We start from the raw sequence: 16198 nt of genomic DNA on the forward strand, positions 1-16198 counted from the left end.
AGGCCCTGGGTGGAGCGCCGGGAGTCTAATTAAAAAGTTCCATTTTTAACACAAACAGTTCCATGAAAAAGTTCATAAGTCATCACCATTGATAGTCTATATGCATAAGTAAATTCAAAATTGTCCCATTGCAATGAAATCATTCCTGTCCATCCCATTTCTTAAGTCCAAAAAGTTCAAAAAATTATGGTATCAGTCTTCCAAATATGAAGAAATATTTCTCACAAACAAAACCTTTTTGCAGTTAACAATTTTACTTCAAACAAACATCTCTGCAACTTTCGTTCTCAGGCACAGAGGTCATATCAGTTACAGGAGCATTTTATGGCAGTCTTTTCCTTGCAACTTTGCCTCAGGAAGGAAAGTTGTTAGCTCCACAAGAGCTGGTTGGTAAAAAGTCCTCTTAAAAGAGACTATCTTACAGCCAGCAAACAGAAACTGCAAAGCTTTTGGCTCCAGGTTTTCACAGTCCTGGTCTGTCTGTACTGAAGGACCCCTGTGTCCAGAGGCTAGAGAGCTCTTAATCACCTCATGCCACATAGGCTCAAGGTTCCTCCAACTGCTATAAGCTGAGCTGTGGCTTTCCTACAGCAACTCTGGCTCTGGGAGGAACCCCAGCTGCTATTATCTGCAGCTTCCTTGGGTCCCATTAGCTGCTTCACTGGCAGCCCAGTGCTCAGCACCCTGGGTCCCAGAAACCTCAGTAAGCTGTACTGCTTACACAGCTAAATGTAGCCCCAGGGCAACTCCATTGTTCCAGCCACTCCCTGCTACTGGGAATGTGGGCTGCATAAGTCTCAGCAGTTTCTGAAGAGCCCCAGTCAGGCTGTTCAGCCTGGAGCATGGCTCTCACCCCCATAGCTCCCTGAGCTCCAGTGTGTCTCAGCTGCTTGATGGGTGCTAATACCACTTCTCTGCCTCTGGCAGTAGTGTGGTCTCTGCAGTCTCCACTGCTCACCACGGCTTGCTGTTCGCCTTTCCCATGGTGCGGCACCTCTGCTGGGCTCTCCAAGCCACTGCCTACCATTTGCCTCTCTGGCAGCATAGCATCTCTACTCTGCTCCTCACTGGAGCTTGTTCTCGGTGGCAGAAAGCTTGCAGACCCTGGATGTTCATGCTGTTTGGGGTATCTGCCACCTGTGCTGTGCTGATGTCCCACGGGTCTCAGCTGCTGATGCATGGCTGATGCAGCTTGCACTGGCTCTAGCATCTGCCATTATTGGTGACTTCTGGAGCTTCTGAAGCCACTCAGACTGCCTAGCTGGCATAATAACTCTAACATAAACATTACTATACACAATTTTAATTCCTACAGACCTACATTCAACCTACAAAACCTACATTCAAAAATAATTTCTTAACAGAACTGCACAAAACATAACGTTAATTCACTCGAGTAAAATGAAAATATTTTAAATTAAATAGACTGAGGAAAATTAACACTCCTCCTTTTCTTTATAATTTTTCGAATTAATTTTTGAGCCTACTTAGAAAAAAAACTCTGTTTAAACAGTTTCATTTTTAAAACAAAACCAATTCCATAAGCAGTTTCATAAATCATTAGCATTTATAGAATATATATATATATATATATATATATGTAAATTCAAACTGTCTCAATGTAATGAAATCATCACTGTCCATCTCATTCCTTAAGTTCAAAAGTGCAAAAAGAGTTCTGGTACCATTACTAAAAGTTCTGCTGAATTCTTGAAATCAGGATCTGGCTTGTCAGCTGCCCTTAAGTATGTGTATAGCAAACAGCTCCAAATATGAGTGGTCCCATAACCAAAACATTTGCAGCTAACAATTTTAGTACAAGAAAGGGTTTCTGCAACTTCCATACTCAGCTACCACTGCATTCTGTAGCCTTCTGTAACCAAGCTATTCCTGGACCTCTATGTCCCAAGGCTAGAGAGCTTCACCTCATGCCACACTCCAGATGCTACAGCTGACCTATGGCTTTCCTATAGCAACCCTGGCTCTGGGAGGAAACCCAGCCACTATGAACTGTAGCTTTTTGGGAACCCCTTATCTGCTTCACTAATGGCCCAGCATTCAGCATTGCAGGTCCGGGAATCCTCTGTAGCATTCAGCAGTTTCTGCATGTCCCAGCTGCTCATCTGGTGCTAACACTGCTCTGCTCTCAGCCTCTAGAAGCAGTCGGGTCTCTGCAGTCTCCGTTGCTCATCACTGCTCTCTGTTCACCTTTCCCAAGGTGACATAAGCCACTGGGCTCTCCAAGTCTCATCCGCCTTTCGCCTTTCTTGTGGTGTAGTGTTTTGGCTGGCTTTCCATGCTGCTGTCTGCCATTAGCCTTTCTCACAGCTTAGTGTCCACTTCTTACCATGGCTTCCTTTTGGTTGAAAGCTTGTAGACCCTCATGCATCTGCCACCTGCACTGTGTTGATATCTTGAGGGTCTCAGCTTTTGAGACCCACTGGCTGCTGCTGCTTGCACTGGCTCTTGGCATCTGCTGCTTAAGGAGCTATGATGCTCCATGGGTCTCAGCCATACATGTTCTGCTGTTGTTTTCTGAAGATGGCAGCCTCTGAACCTGCTTCTTGTTGTTATTGGTGGTTTTTGGAACTGCTAAGCTTGCAGTCTGCTATGGACTCTGTTTTCTGCATCCCAGCTTGGGGTTGGGAAAACCTACTCTGCCCTAAGTTTACCTAAGCTTTATTTAAGCCTACACAAAATTTTTATGCCTAAAGCTTACTTTATTTATACTTCTTATTTAAACTTACATTGACAACTAGAATGGCCATTTACTACATGTATTTACATTAAGCATTTAGACTCACATTGAACATTTATACTTTTTCACAAACTCACATTCAACATATACTTATTTATACTTCTTACAGGCTTATATTCTTAAAGAAACTCTATAGGACTACCTTAGCAAATATACTTCTTATATTCATACAAGCTTTTATTCTTTAGGAAATTCTATAGGATTACCTTAGCAAAGATACTTCTTACTCTTAACTAATTACACTAGGAAGAATCTCTTAGCAAACTCTCTATAGGGCTACCCTTAGCAAATATCTAACTTGGCAAACACCTAAAAGAGATTTCTTAACAACTAGAACAGATTTAACAACTTCCAACAAGACAGAGAACAATTTTCTACTTCTTATTCTTTTTTTAAAGATTTATTTATTTATTATTATGTATACAGTGTTCTGTTTGTATATATGTCTGCATGCCAGAAGAGGGCACCAGATCTCATTACAGATGGTTGTGAGCCACCATGTGGTTACTGGGAATTAAACTCAAGACCTCTGGAAGATCAGTCAGTGCGCTTAACCTCTGAGCCATCTCTCCAGCCCTCTACTTCTTATTCTTAACAGAACTAACTTACACTAGGAAGAATCTCAACTATTATCACTTTACATATCACCTATCTCTTAGAAAAGATTTTAGAAGCACTATTTACTGAACCTATTTAAGAGAAAACTATAGAACTATTAGAAATACTGTCTTAACAAGACAGGAAGTCTAAAGTTCAGAGTTAATAGTAAAGTTCAGAGTTTATAATCTGCTTTGATATCATTCAGAAAGTTCTCCTGACAGTTAGAAACAAGAGCCTAATTTGTCAATGGCTCTTTCAATGCTTGGAGTTAGTGCGTGCTGTAACTAACACTTGTTGCTAGGTCACTGTAACACTCTCAGGACAATGTCACTCCCCAAAGTCACCCTTGCCACCAAGCTGTCTCAGCTGTTCCATAATCAGCAAAGATGCACTCAGCAGAAAACTGTTTCTAACTGGAGGCTGTCCCTTTACCCAGATTCAAAACAGCTCCCCTGAGTGCTTCAATTCAAGCAAATGTTTCTGTAACAGCAGAACTTTTGGTTTGCTCTACCAAAAAGCTTCACTTCAGGATGAGGGTGAAATTACCATATTGAACTTTCATAAAGCTCTTTGCAAAAACCTCTTGCACAGCTATTAGGCAATATAAGGCATTTTCTCAAACGAGCCAAAAGCAGCACAGCTCTGAGTTCCATATCCTTACAGTTTTTAATTGGGGCTAACACTCAATAGATTCTCAGACAATTTTTCTCCTTCTTAATTTTCTTTTCTTTTTTGTGTGTTTTTTGTTTGTTTGTTTTTTGTTTTTGTTTTGTTGTTTTTGGTTTTTTGAGACAGACAGGGATTCTCTGTGTAGCTTTGCACCTTTCCTGGAACTCACTCTGTAGACCAGGCTGGCCTCAAACTCACAGACATCCACCTGCCTCTGCCTCTTAAGTCCTGGGATTAAAGGTGTGCACCACCACCACCCAGCTCCTTCTTAATTGTCTAAAAACTGTATTTTAAGTTTACCATGAGCATCATTTTGAGCTGAAAAAACAGTTTTTCTGAGCAATCCTGTCATTTTTATCAGAAAAACTACCTTTCCTAGAGTGCAGTTCTCTTATATCAGCCCACTGTGATGAGCTACCTTTCAGACTCCATTTCCCATAATTCTTTTTTGGGTCTGGGAGTCAACTTCCAAGTTAACTTTTACGAGACTTGCTTTTTTCTTCACTATGGGAGGTTTCTTGAGTCAAAAGATTTCTGTTCTCCCTGCGCTCACATTAATAGATTTTTTTTTTCATCTGATACTGGCCTGGGATCAGAATTACACCTGCCTTGTGAGTATGCATAGAATCTGGCATCCCTGATACCAAAATTCCCTTAGGGGCTTGTTCATTTGCCCCAGCCAGTCAGTGAAAAGGAACAAAAGCACTTAAAGCAGAGCTTTCTTACAGCTCCTTCAGGAGACTTTCCCTGATAGATCTTTATCTAGTCCTGCCCACTCCAGATGCAGAGCTTCAGACACCTCTAGTTGCCACTCTGTTCCTCTGCTAGCTGCTTCTGGTGGTAGGGGATTTTCTCCCTGAATCTGCCTCAGAATCTTGCAGCTCTCCCCAGGTCCTGCACCTTTCAAGGAGAAATCTGTCCCTTCTCCATTTCTGTTTTCAGGGCCTATGTGGTTTGTGTTCATACTGAAATCAAGCTTCTGCTTTTTTATCAAGGGAGGTTTTTGTTATCCCTGAGCTCACATTAGGACAGGTGTACTTCCCTAATCAGGCCTTTCACCTGACCTAGTCCCTGAGGTGGTTGCATTTATTTGTCTTGCGGCTTATTGCTGCAGGCACCAACCCTTCAGGGCTTCACTCCCTTTCCTCACCAGGAGTCAGTGGGTGAAACCAAAAGCACTTGAAACAAAGCTTTCCCAGAAAGGTCCTTGCCCTGATTTTAAAAAGAGAGCTTTTCTCCTGCCTAGTTTTCCATCCTATCTTGGCTCAGATCCTGCCCCAGACAGAGTTCCTGACTTGACAGCACAGCTGCAGCCACGGTCACAGCTCGGCTTCATTGCTTTGTCTGTGCCAGCAGCTTCCTAAAGCTGCCCTGCACTTTCCCAAGATTCTTTGATTAGGCTCTAGCTGAAGAAGGTCCTGAAGAAACAGAGCTTAGGAGAGAGATTTTTGGGAACTCGAGCCCTGCCCCCTTCATTGAATGGAGGCCTTTTCAAGCTTCAGTTGCTTCCATTCACCAGCAGCCCCTCCCCTGTCTCTTCACCTTTCAGGGACGCTGGCCTTCCTTTGGCTTTCTCTCTTTCCCTTTTCACTAGGCTCTAAACATAGGGGACTTCTCGATGCTGAATTTTTCCTACCTTAGAAAGACAGAACTTCAGCAGATAGGATTTATTGTTTCTTTTCTTAGAGCAAATTGCAGGTGAATTCCTGTGCTCTTCCAGGTGAATCTAATTTTGCCCTTACAGAAAGAAACAGAAAATGCTAAAAGTTTTTTAGTTTCTGAGAAAAAGATTAAGTTTTTTTTCTTTTTTTAAGTTTTTTAGAGAGAGATTAAGGTTTTTTTTTTTTGGGGGGGGGGGTTTGTTGGTTTGTTTGTTTGTTTGTTTAGTTTTTGATAAAGAGAGAGACCACCAAGTTTTCCTGCATTTTGCCTTGGGGAGAATTAGGTTCTCCTGTTGCTTGGGACCAAAAACTTCCCACAGTAATTTTTTTTTCTGCCTGTTTTTTTTTCTCCTCTGATCTTTCCCAGCTTGTGTTCCTAGCCCCAAAGCTAGAAAATTAAAGACATAGTTCTCTGTCTAGTTGCTTATCTTTATTCTAAGTTTTTTTCTTTCTATATTCCTAACCCAATATTTCCATTTGCTATGTTACTCTAAATTTCTTCCAGCACTATGTATCTATTTCCTGCTTTCCTTATTTTTCATAGATATAAATTAATAGAGAGACACAGAGAAATCTTGATAGAGGATTCTATGCTTCAGCCTCATATTCAGACATTCTTCCAGTCCATTTTTTTCTTTATCTGCTGAGGATAAAAACCCCTGTCTTTTTTTTTTTTCATTACAAAATCAGATTGATCCAACTACTTCTACTGGCAGAGTCTAACTCCTCCTTTCACCAAGTACTCTGGGTGTGTGTGTGTGTGTGTGTGTGTGTGTGTGTGTGTGTGTGTGCATTTGTCTTAGTCCCTGTTCAGTGGTGCCATCTGTGGGGAGTCATCCCTCACCCTTATATTTCCCCAGAGTACTCTTGAGTAGAAGCAGCAGAAAATATTAGTTAGAAAGATGGGAGAGGAAAAAATAGAAAATACAGGATAGCCTCAAGAGGGCCTGGATCCTAATCCCATCAGGCCCCAACTGTCTTTGCCCTAAGGTATTTAAAGAAATGCCAAGGGGCAGAGCAAAAGACCTCCCCCCAGCACAGCCAAGTGCAGACCATCTCAGACACCTGTACTCAGACCTGTCGTCCAATAATCCTCTTTATGCAGACCTGCTGGGTAAAGCCATGAGGAAACCTAAAAATATGCTCCAACACCTGCCATAGTAAACGCACCATGAGTACTGAAGTATAGGCATGAGTCTTCCACAGCACATGCAACATATGTGTGGTATGAAGGTTGGATTCTCCCAGAGTATATGAACCATGGGTTTAGGGTTAGACCTATGGGCCTCCTGCAGTAAATATATCATGAATGCTGGGCTATAGGCATGAGTTTCCCACAGTACATATACCATGAAGGCTGGGTTACCAGTTGAAGCCTCTCACATTTCATGAATCATAAGTGCTTGAGTATAACATGGTACATTCATGATGATTGCTGAGTTATAGGAATGAGCTTTTGACAATACCTGCATACTGAGTGATGGTATACATGTGTCATCCCCAAAAAGAATATGTTCCATGAGGCTTGCATTACATCCAAGAGCAAACAACAGTGCATGCACCATGAAGTCTAGCCTATAGTCATGAGCCAATCAGAGTACATGCAGCATGAATGCTGGTTTAGTGGTTTGAGTCTGACACAGTGCATTCACAATAAATTCTAGGTTACAGACATGGGGCATTTAGAGTATCTGTAGCATAAGTTCTGTGCTATTAGGCTGGGCCTTGCACACTTTTATAATGATTAATCCCCCACGAGCCAATCTGTGAGTGACAATCTTGATTATTTATTGATGCAGAAGAGATCCTAGCCTGTATGAAAACAAAACAAAACAAAACAAAACAAAACAAAACAAAACAAAACAAAACAAAACAAAGCTATCTATCTATCGGTGAGTGAACCAGTAAACAGACGTTATACATGGTTTTGCATCTAGTTTCTGCCTGAGTTACAGGCCTAACTTCCTTCAATGATGAACTGTGACCTGGATTTGTAAGCTGAAATAAACCTTTCCCTGACTAGGTTGCTTTTGGGCATTTGTCAGAGCAACAGAATGAAACTGAAACACACACATACATGCCGAATAATACAGTTAGCATGCAGAAAGCCTTGCATTTGATACCCAGTATTGTATAAATCATGTGAGGTGGTTTATGCCTACAATATTAGCAGTTGGGAAGTAAAAGCAGGATCAAAAATTCATGGTCAAGATCCTGCCCCCGACTTCCCTTCTGGACCAGAGGTTAGTATCCAGGTCCAACCCGGACCCCATCCCTGGGCACCAGCCACTCCGGGAAGACCCGCCCAACTCGGCCCCAGGCTCTGGCCACCGAGCAGGTCCCCTTCTAGCCCCACCGTGAGGGATCCCCTTTTCCAAGCCCCCCGACAGCCCTTGCAATCTCCGCGCCCTGCCCCCACGCCCATCTGCCCGAGACCCCAGCCACTTCCTGAGACTTAGAGACCGGCCCCCAGCTCCCATCCTGCCCCTGACTTCCCCTCTGGACCAGAGTTGGACAAGAGAACTCCCATTTGGACAAGAGAGTGAGTCTTCCTGAATCTGTCAGCTCTTTCTGAAACAAGTACACTAATAAGACCAAGAAGGAACCACAAGGAGATGGGCAGACGTCAAGGCAGAAGTACATACAACAAAATGAAGAGCAATACAGCATCACCAGAACCTAGCCCGCCTCCAACATCTAGACCTGAACACCAAAAATTGGAAGAAGCAGAAGAAAGTAGCCTTATGAGTAACTTCATGAAGAAAGTAGAGGCTTGTGTAGAGGAAAAGACAAGAAAATTGGAAGAATGCTGTAAACAACTAGAGGAAAGGGCAAACAAATTAGAAGAAAACAATAAAGCCCTCCAAGAAAACAATAAAGTCCTGGAAGAAAACAATAAAGCACTGAAAGAAAATCATGAAAGAGCAATGAAACAAACAAAGGAAACAGTCCAAGAACTGAAAAGGGAAATTGAAAAAATAAAGAAGACACAAACAGAGGGAATGCTGGAAATAGAAAACCTGAGTAAAAGATTGGGAACTTCAGATGCAAGTATAACCAACAGAATGCAAGAGATGGAACAGAGGATTTCTGGCATTGAAGATACAGTAGAAGAAATAGTTTCATCAGTTGAAGGAAACACTAAAGCCACCAAAGTCATGAACCAAAATGTCCAAGAAATATGGGACACCATGAAAAGACCAAACCTACGAATTATAGGGATAGAAGGTGAAGAATACCAACTCAAAGGCACAGAAAATATATTCAACAAAATTATAGAAGAAAACTTTCCCAACTTAAAGAAGGAAATGCCTATGAAGATACAAGAAGCCTATAGAACACCAAACAGACTAGACCCCCCAAAAAGTCCCCTCGACACATAATAATTAAACAACTAAATGTACAGAATAAAGAAAGAATATTAAGAGCAGCAAAGGAAAAAGGCCAAGTGACCTATAAAGGTAAACCCATCAGAATAACACTCGATTTCTCAATGGAGACTTTGAAAGCCAGAAGGACCTGGACAGATGTAATGCAGACACTAAGAGACCATGGATGTCAGCCCAGACTAATATACCCAGCAAAACTTTCAATCATCATAGACGGAAGGAACAAGACATTCGAAGACAAAGCCAGATTTAAACAATACCTATCCACAAACCCAGCCCTACAGAAAGCACTAGAAGGAAAATTCCAACCGAAGGAAGTCAGATACACACTCGAAAATACAGGCAATAGATAAAGCCACAATAATAAACCCCAAAGAAGGGAAGTACACACACACTACCACCAAAAATAACAGGGATGAACAATCACTGGTCATTAATATCCCTTAATATCAATGGATTTCATTCACCTATAAAAAGACATAGACTTACAGAATGGATACGAAAGCAGGACCCATCTTTCTGCTGCATACAAGAAACACATCTCAAATTCAAAGACAGACACTACCTAAGAATAAAAGGCTGGGAAAAGACTTTCCAATCAAATGGTCTTAAGAAACAAGCAGGGGTAGCCATCCTGATATCCAACAAAATAGACTTCAAACTAAAATCAATCAAAAGAGATCAAGAAGGACATTACATACTCATCACAGGAAAGATCCACCAAGATGAAGTTTCAATTCTGAACATTTATGCCCCAAACACAAGGGCACGCACATATGTAAAAGAAACATTACTAAAGCTTAAACCACATATAAAACCCCACACATTAATAGTGGGAGATTTCAACACCCCACTTTCACCACTGGACAGATCTCCCAAATCGAAACTTAACAGAGAAATAAAGGACTTAACTGATGTCATGACCCAATTGGACCTAATAGATATCTACAGAACATTCCATCCTAACAAGAAAGAATATACCTTCTTCTCAGCACCCCATGGAACTTTCTCTAAAATCAACCACATACTTGTCCACAAAACAAATCTCAACAGATACAAAACAATTAGAATAACCTCCTGTGTTCTATCAGACCACCATGGTTTAAAGTTAGATTTCAACAACAACAAAAACTACAGAAAACCTACAATCTCATGGAAACTGAATAATGCTCAACTGAATCACCAATGGGTTAAGGAAGAAATAAAGAAAGAAATTAAAGACTTCCTAGAGATCAATGAAAATGAAGACACCACATACCCAAACTTATGGGACACTATGAAAGCAGTGCTAAGAGGGAAATTTATAGCACTAAATGCCCACATAAAGAAGTTGGAGAAATCCCACACTAGTGACTTAACAGCACACCTGAAAGCTCTAGAACAAGAAGAAGCAAAGTCTCCCAGGAAGAATAGACACCAGGAAATTATCAAAGTGAGAGGTGAAATTAATAAATTAGAAACTAAGAGAATAATACAAAAAATTAATGAAACAAAGAGTTGGTTCTTTGAGAAAATCAACAAGATAGACAAGCCCTTATCCAAACTAACCAAAAGACACAGAGAGAGAATCCAAAACAACAAAATCAGAAATGAAAAGGGGGACATAACAACAGACAATGAGGAAATCCAGAGAATTATCAGGTCATATTTCAAAAACCTCTACTCCACAAAACTGGAAAACCTAAAAGAAATGGACATTTTTCTGGATAGGTACCACATACCTAAGTTAAATCAAGACCAGATAAACTATTTAAATAGTCCAATAACCCCTAAGGAAATAGAAACAGTCATTAAAAGTCTCCCAACCAAAAAAAAAAAAGCCCAGGACCAGATGGTTTCAGCGCAGAATTCTACCAGATCTTCAAAGAAGAGTTAATACCAATACTCTCTAAATTGTTCCACATAATAGAAACAGATGGAACATTACCAATCTCCTTCTATGAGGCTACAATTACCCTGATTCCTAAACCAAACAAGGATGCAACAAAGAAAGAGAACTACAGACCGATCTCCCTCATGGACATTGATGCAAAAATACTCAATAAAATACTGGAAAACAGACTCCAAGAACACATCAGAACAATTATCCACCATGATCAAGTAGGCTTCATCCCAGGGATGCAAGGGTGGTTCAACATACAAAAGTCCATCAATGTAATACACCATATAAACAAACTCAAAGAAAAACACCACATGATCATCTCACTAGATGCAGAAAAGGCATTTGACAAAATCCAACACCCCTTCATGATAAAAGTCTTGGAGCGATCAGGAATACAGGGAACATACCTAAACATAATAAAGGCAATATATAGCAAACCAACAGCCAGCATCAAATTAAATGGAGAGAAACTCAAAGCAATTCCACTAAAATCAGGAACGAGGCAAGGCTGTCCACTCTCCCCATACTTATTCAATATAGTACTTGAAGTTCTAGCCAGAGCAATAAGACAACATAAGGAGATTAAGGGGATACAAATTGGAAAGGAAGAAGTCAAGCTTTCCCTAGTTGCAGATGACATGATAGTATACTTGAGTGACCCCAAAGATTCCACCCAGGAATTGATAAAGCTTATAAACACCTTCAGCAACATTGCAGGATACAAGATCAACTCAAAAAAATCAGTAGCCCTCCTATATACAATGGACAAAGAAGCTGAGAAGGCAATTAGAGATACATCACCCTTTACAATAGCCAAAAATGACATAAAATACCTTGGGGTAACACTAACCAAGCATGTGAAGGACCTATATGACAAGAACTTTAAGTCCCTGAAAAAAGAAATTGAAGATGTCAGAAAATGGAAAGATCTCCCATGCTCATGGATAGGCAGGGTTAACATAGTAAAAATGGCAATCTTACCAAAAGCAATTTACAGATTCAATGCAATCCCCATCAATATACTAACACAATTCTTCACAGACATGGAAAGAATAATACTCAACTTCATATGGAAAAACAAAAAACCCAGGATAGCTAAAAGAAACTTGTACAATAAAACAACTTCTGGAGGCATCACAATCCCTGACTTCAAGCTCTACTATAGAGCTAGAGTAATAAAAACAGCTTGGTATTGGCATAAAAACCGACAAGTGGACCAATGGAATCGAATTGAAGACCCTGACATTAACCCACACACCTATGGACATATAATTTTTGACAAAGAAGCCAAAAGTGTACAATGGAAAAAAGAAAGCATCTTCATCAAATGGTGCTGGCATAACTGGATATCAACGTGTAGAAGGCTGCAAATAGATCCATATCTGTCACCGTGCACAAAACTTAAGTCCAAGTGGATCAAAGACCTCAACATAAATCCAGCTACTCTGAACCTGCTAGAAGAGAAAGTAGGAAGTAGTCTTGAATGCATTGGCATAGGAGATCACTTCCTAAATATAACACCAGTAGCGCAAACACTGAGACAAACAATCAATCAATGGGACCTCTTGAAACTGAGAAGCTTTTGTAGAGCAAAGGATACGGTCAACAAGGCAAAGCGACACCCTACAAAATGGGAAAAGATCTTCACCAACCCCACATGTGACAGAGGACTGATATCCAGAATATATAAGGAACTCAAGAAATTAGACATCAAAACGACCAACAGTCCAATTGAGAAATGGGCTTTAGAACTAAACAGAGAATTCTCAACAGAGGAAACCCAAATGGCTGAAAGACATTTAAGGAATTGCTCAACATCCCTAATCATCAGGGAAATGCAAATCAAAACAACTCTGAGATACCACCTTATGCCTGTCAGAGTGGCTAAGATCAAAAACACTGAAGACACTTTATGCTGGAGAGGATGTGGAACTAGGGAAACTCTCCTCCACTGCTGGTGGGAATGCAAGCTTGTACAACCACTTTGGAAATCAATATGGCGCTTTCTTAGAAAATTGGGAATCAATCTCCCCCAAGATCCAGCTATACCACTCCTGGTCATATACCCAAGAAATGCTCAATCATACCACAAGAGCACTTGCTCAGCTATGTTCATATCAGCATTGTTTGTAACAGCCAAAACCTGGAAACAACCTTCAACTGAAGAATGGGTAAATAAATTGTGGCACATATACACAATGGAATACTACTCAGCAGAGAAAAACAATGACATCATACGGTTTGCAGGCAAATGCATGGATCTAGAAAAAATCATCCTGAGTGAGGTAACCCAGACTCAGAAAGACAAATATGGTATGTACTCACTCATAGGAAGATGCTAGATGTGGAACAAGGATGACTGGACTGCTACTCACATCACCAGTGAGGCTACCTGAAAAACGGGACCCCAAAAAAGACACGGAGAAATGGATGAGATCTACATGAACAGCCTGGTCATGAGTGGGAACAATGAAGAGCAACGGTCGAGGGAAAGAGAGTGGGAGATCCTAGCTGGATCAAGAAAAGAGAGGGAGAACAAGGAATAGGAGACCATGGTAAATGAAGACCACATGAGAAGGGGAGGAAGCAGAGAGCTAGGGAGGCCCACGGAGATCCACAAAGATACCCCCACAATAGACTGCTGGCAATGGTCGAGAGACGGCAGGAACTGACCTACTCTGGTGATGGGATGGCCAGACACCCTGATAGTTGTGCCATAAACCCCATCCAAGGACTGAGGAATCTGGATGCAGACATCCACGGCTGGGCCCTGGTGGAGCACTGGGAGTCTAATTAGTGAGAAAGAAGAGGGTTTATATGAGCGAGAATTGCTGAAGCCAAGGTTGGATAAAGCACAGGGACAAATAACCAAATGAATGGAAGCACAGGATCTATGAACCAAAGGCTGAGGGGCCCCCAACTGGATCAGGCCCCCTGAATGGGTGAGACAGTCATTTGGCTTGATCTGTTTGGGAGGCAGCTGTGTGTTGGTGCTGGGTCCTGAGCTCGTTGCATGAGTTGGCTGTTTGAATCCTGGGACTTATGCAGGGACGCTTGGCTCGGTCTGGGAGGGGGGGACTGGACTTGCCTGGACTGAGTCTACCAGGTCAATCCCGGTCCTCGGGGGAGACCTTGATCTGGAGGAGGTGGGAATGGGGGGGTGGGCTGGGGGGAGGGGGAGGGGGCGAGAGGGGGAGAACAGGGGAATCTGTGGCTATTATGTTGAACTGAATGGTGTTGTAAAATAAATTTTAAAAAATGGTTTAATTTTTTAAAAAAAATTCATGGTCAAGCTTAGTTACTTAGTGAGTTCAAAGCCAGCATGGATAAATGAGACCAGGTATTAAATAAAAAAAAATGACAGATATCTATTCAGATTCCTAACTGAGGTACTTCCTTTTAGCACAGAAAAAGAGAAATGGCTCCTTAAAGAAACACAATGCTCCTTAAAGAACATTAATTTAAATAGCCACCCTGACCAACTGAGCAAAAAGATCAACAGGACATTCCTTCTTCTCAGATCCTCTCAGCAGAAGAATTTCTGCTAAAGAAGACAACACTAGTTTTCAGGACGCCAAGAAACTATGCTTAGTTCATTCTGAGCTTTCTTTAATGCCAAGCAAACATACTCCACTTAGGTTATGTAGTGTTTTGAGTACAAAGAGCCCAAATGATTCATATGTTTGAATGCCTGGCACTATTAAATGGTATGGCCTTGTTGGAGAAAGTGTGTAACTATGGAGGTGTACTTTGACATCTCATACACTCAAACTAGGCCTAGTACCTTCTGCTTCCTGCAGATCAAGAACTCTCAGATCCTTCTCCAGCACCATATCTTCCTGTATGCCACCATGGTTCTATCCATGATGATAATGGACTTAATCTCTGAAACTGTAAGCCAGCCAAAATTAAATGTTTTCCTTTATAAGAGTTGCCTTGGACATGGTGTCTCCTCACAATAATATAAACCCAAACTAAGAAAAGGTACGTGTGGGGAGATAAGTTAATGTGTTTATTTAAATTGGCATGGCCATGTCCAGGATCAGAAAGTCTCAGATCCATGAAAATGACAAAACCTTCCCCATATTCACTCACAGGGAAATAGCAAATCTTTTGTATGGCCCATATGATGATGTTGACTATTTGTACAAAAACTAGTAACCACAGCTTTCTTCTAATAGATGGCTGCAGCCTGACTCTGCTCCAATAAAAAGACACTCTCTCAACACACAAAAAGATTAACCCTACTTCCCCATTCAGCTCTATACAATATCCCCACATCCTGAATTTCAGATGTATTAAAAAATGCTGTTTCCAGCCGGGCGGTGGTGGCGCACGCCTTTAATCCCAGCACTCGGGAGGCAGAGGCAGGAGGATCTCTGTGAGTTCAAGGCCAGCCTTGACTACCAAGTGAGTTCCAGGAAAGGCGCAAAGCTACACAAGAGAAACCCTGTCTCGACAAAACCAAAAAAAAAAAAAAATGCTGTTTCCTTAGTTTCCAGGCCACTGCTGGTCTTCATCAGAAGTCATGGGACAATGCAATCCCAACTTTTCTGTATGTATCTTTCATTTCTTCATTACCTACACTCTAATTGGCAATCTGTAACCCATGTCAACAGTACATATTCACTCAGGACTTCATCCACTCCACTCAGGTACAAGGGATGCTTAGAAACTCAGAGCTATGAACTCACAGTGCCCATTTAGTGATGTCTACAGACAAAGGAAATTCCTGTGTTTCCTAAAGTGCTGGGAGCTGATGACACAGAATCAATGAAAGGGCATCAGGATTTGGGGTTTCCCCAGAACACCAATCATCCATTACCACAGTCATCAGGGTTGTGATTCAGAAGGCATAGGCAAAAGGGCCCAGATGGCAGCACCCTCAGAAGTCAGAGCCACTCACAGGGTGTTGTAGCTTGGAGATGAGGGAGCCTGTTTGCAAGGCCACTTTTGCAGGCTCTGGAGGTCTGCCCTGAGGAAAAAGGAGATGAACATTCCTGGTGTAAGGTCACAAGCAGGATGTGTATTATGGCTAGGGAACCATCTTTGGGAGAAACATGGTGGAAGCAGGCCAAAGCATATGGAGGTGAGTCCTAACAGCAGGTTAACTGGAGCTGAGATTATGTTCACATTGTCAATCAGCTGGTCAGATCATTATAACTTGTGGGAACAAGTGGAAGTCATGCAAAAACATCATGAACTTAGATTAGCAAATTATCTGCAGCTGAGACAAACC

The sequence above is a fragment of the Peromyscus maniculatus genome, chromosome 22 (assembly GCF_049852395.1).
Source record: "Peromyscus maniculatus bairdii isolate BWxNUB_F1_BW_parent chromosome 22, HU_Pman_BW_mat_3.1, whole genome shotgun sequence".
Classification (NCBI taxonomy): domain Eukaryota; kingdom Metazoa; phylum Chordata; class Mammalia; order Rodentia; family Cricetidae; genus Peromyscus; species Peromyscus maniculatus.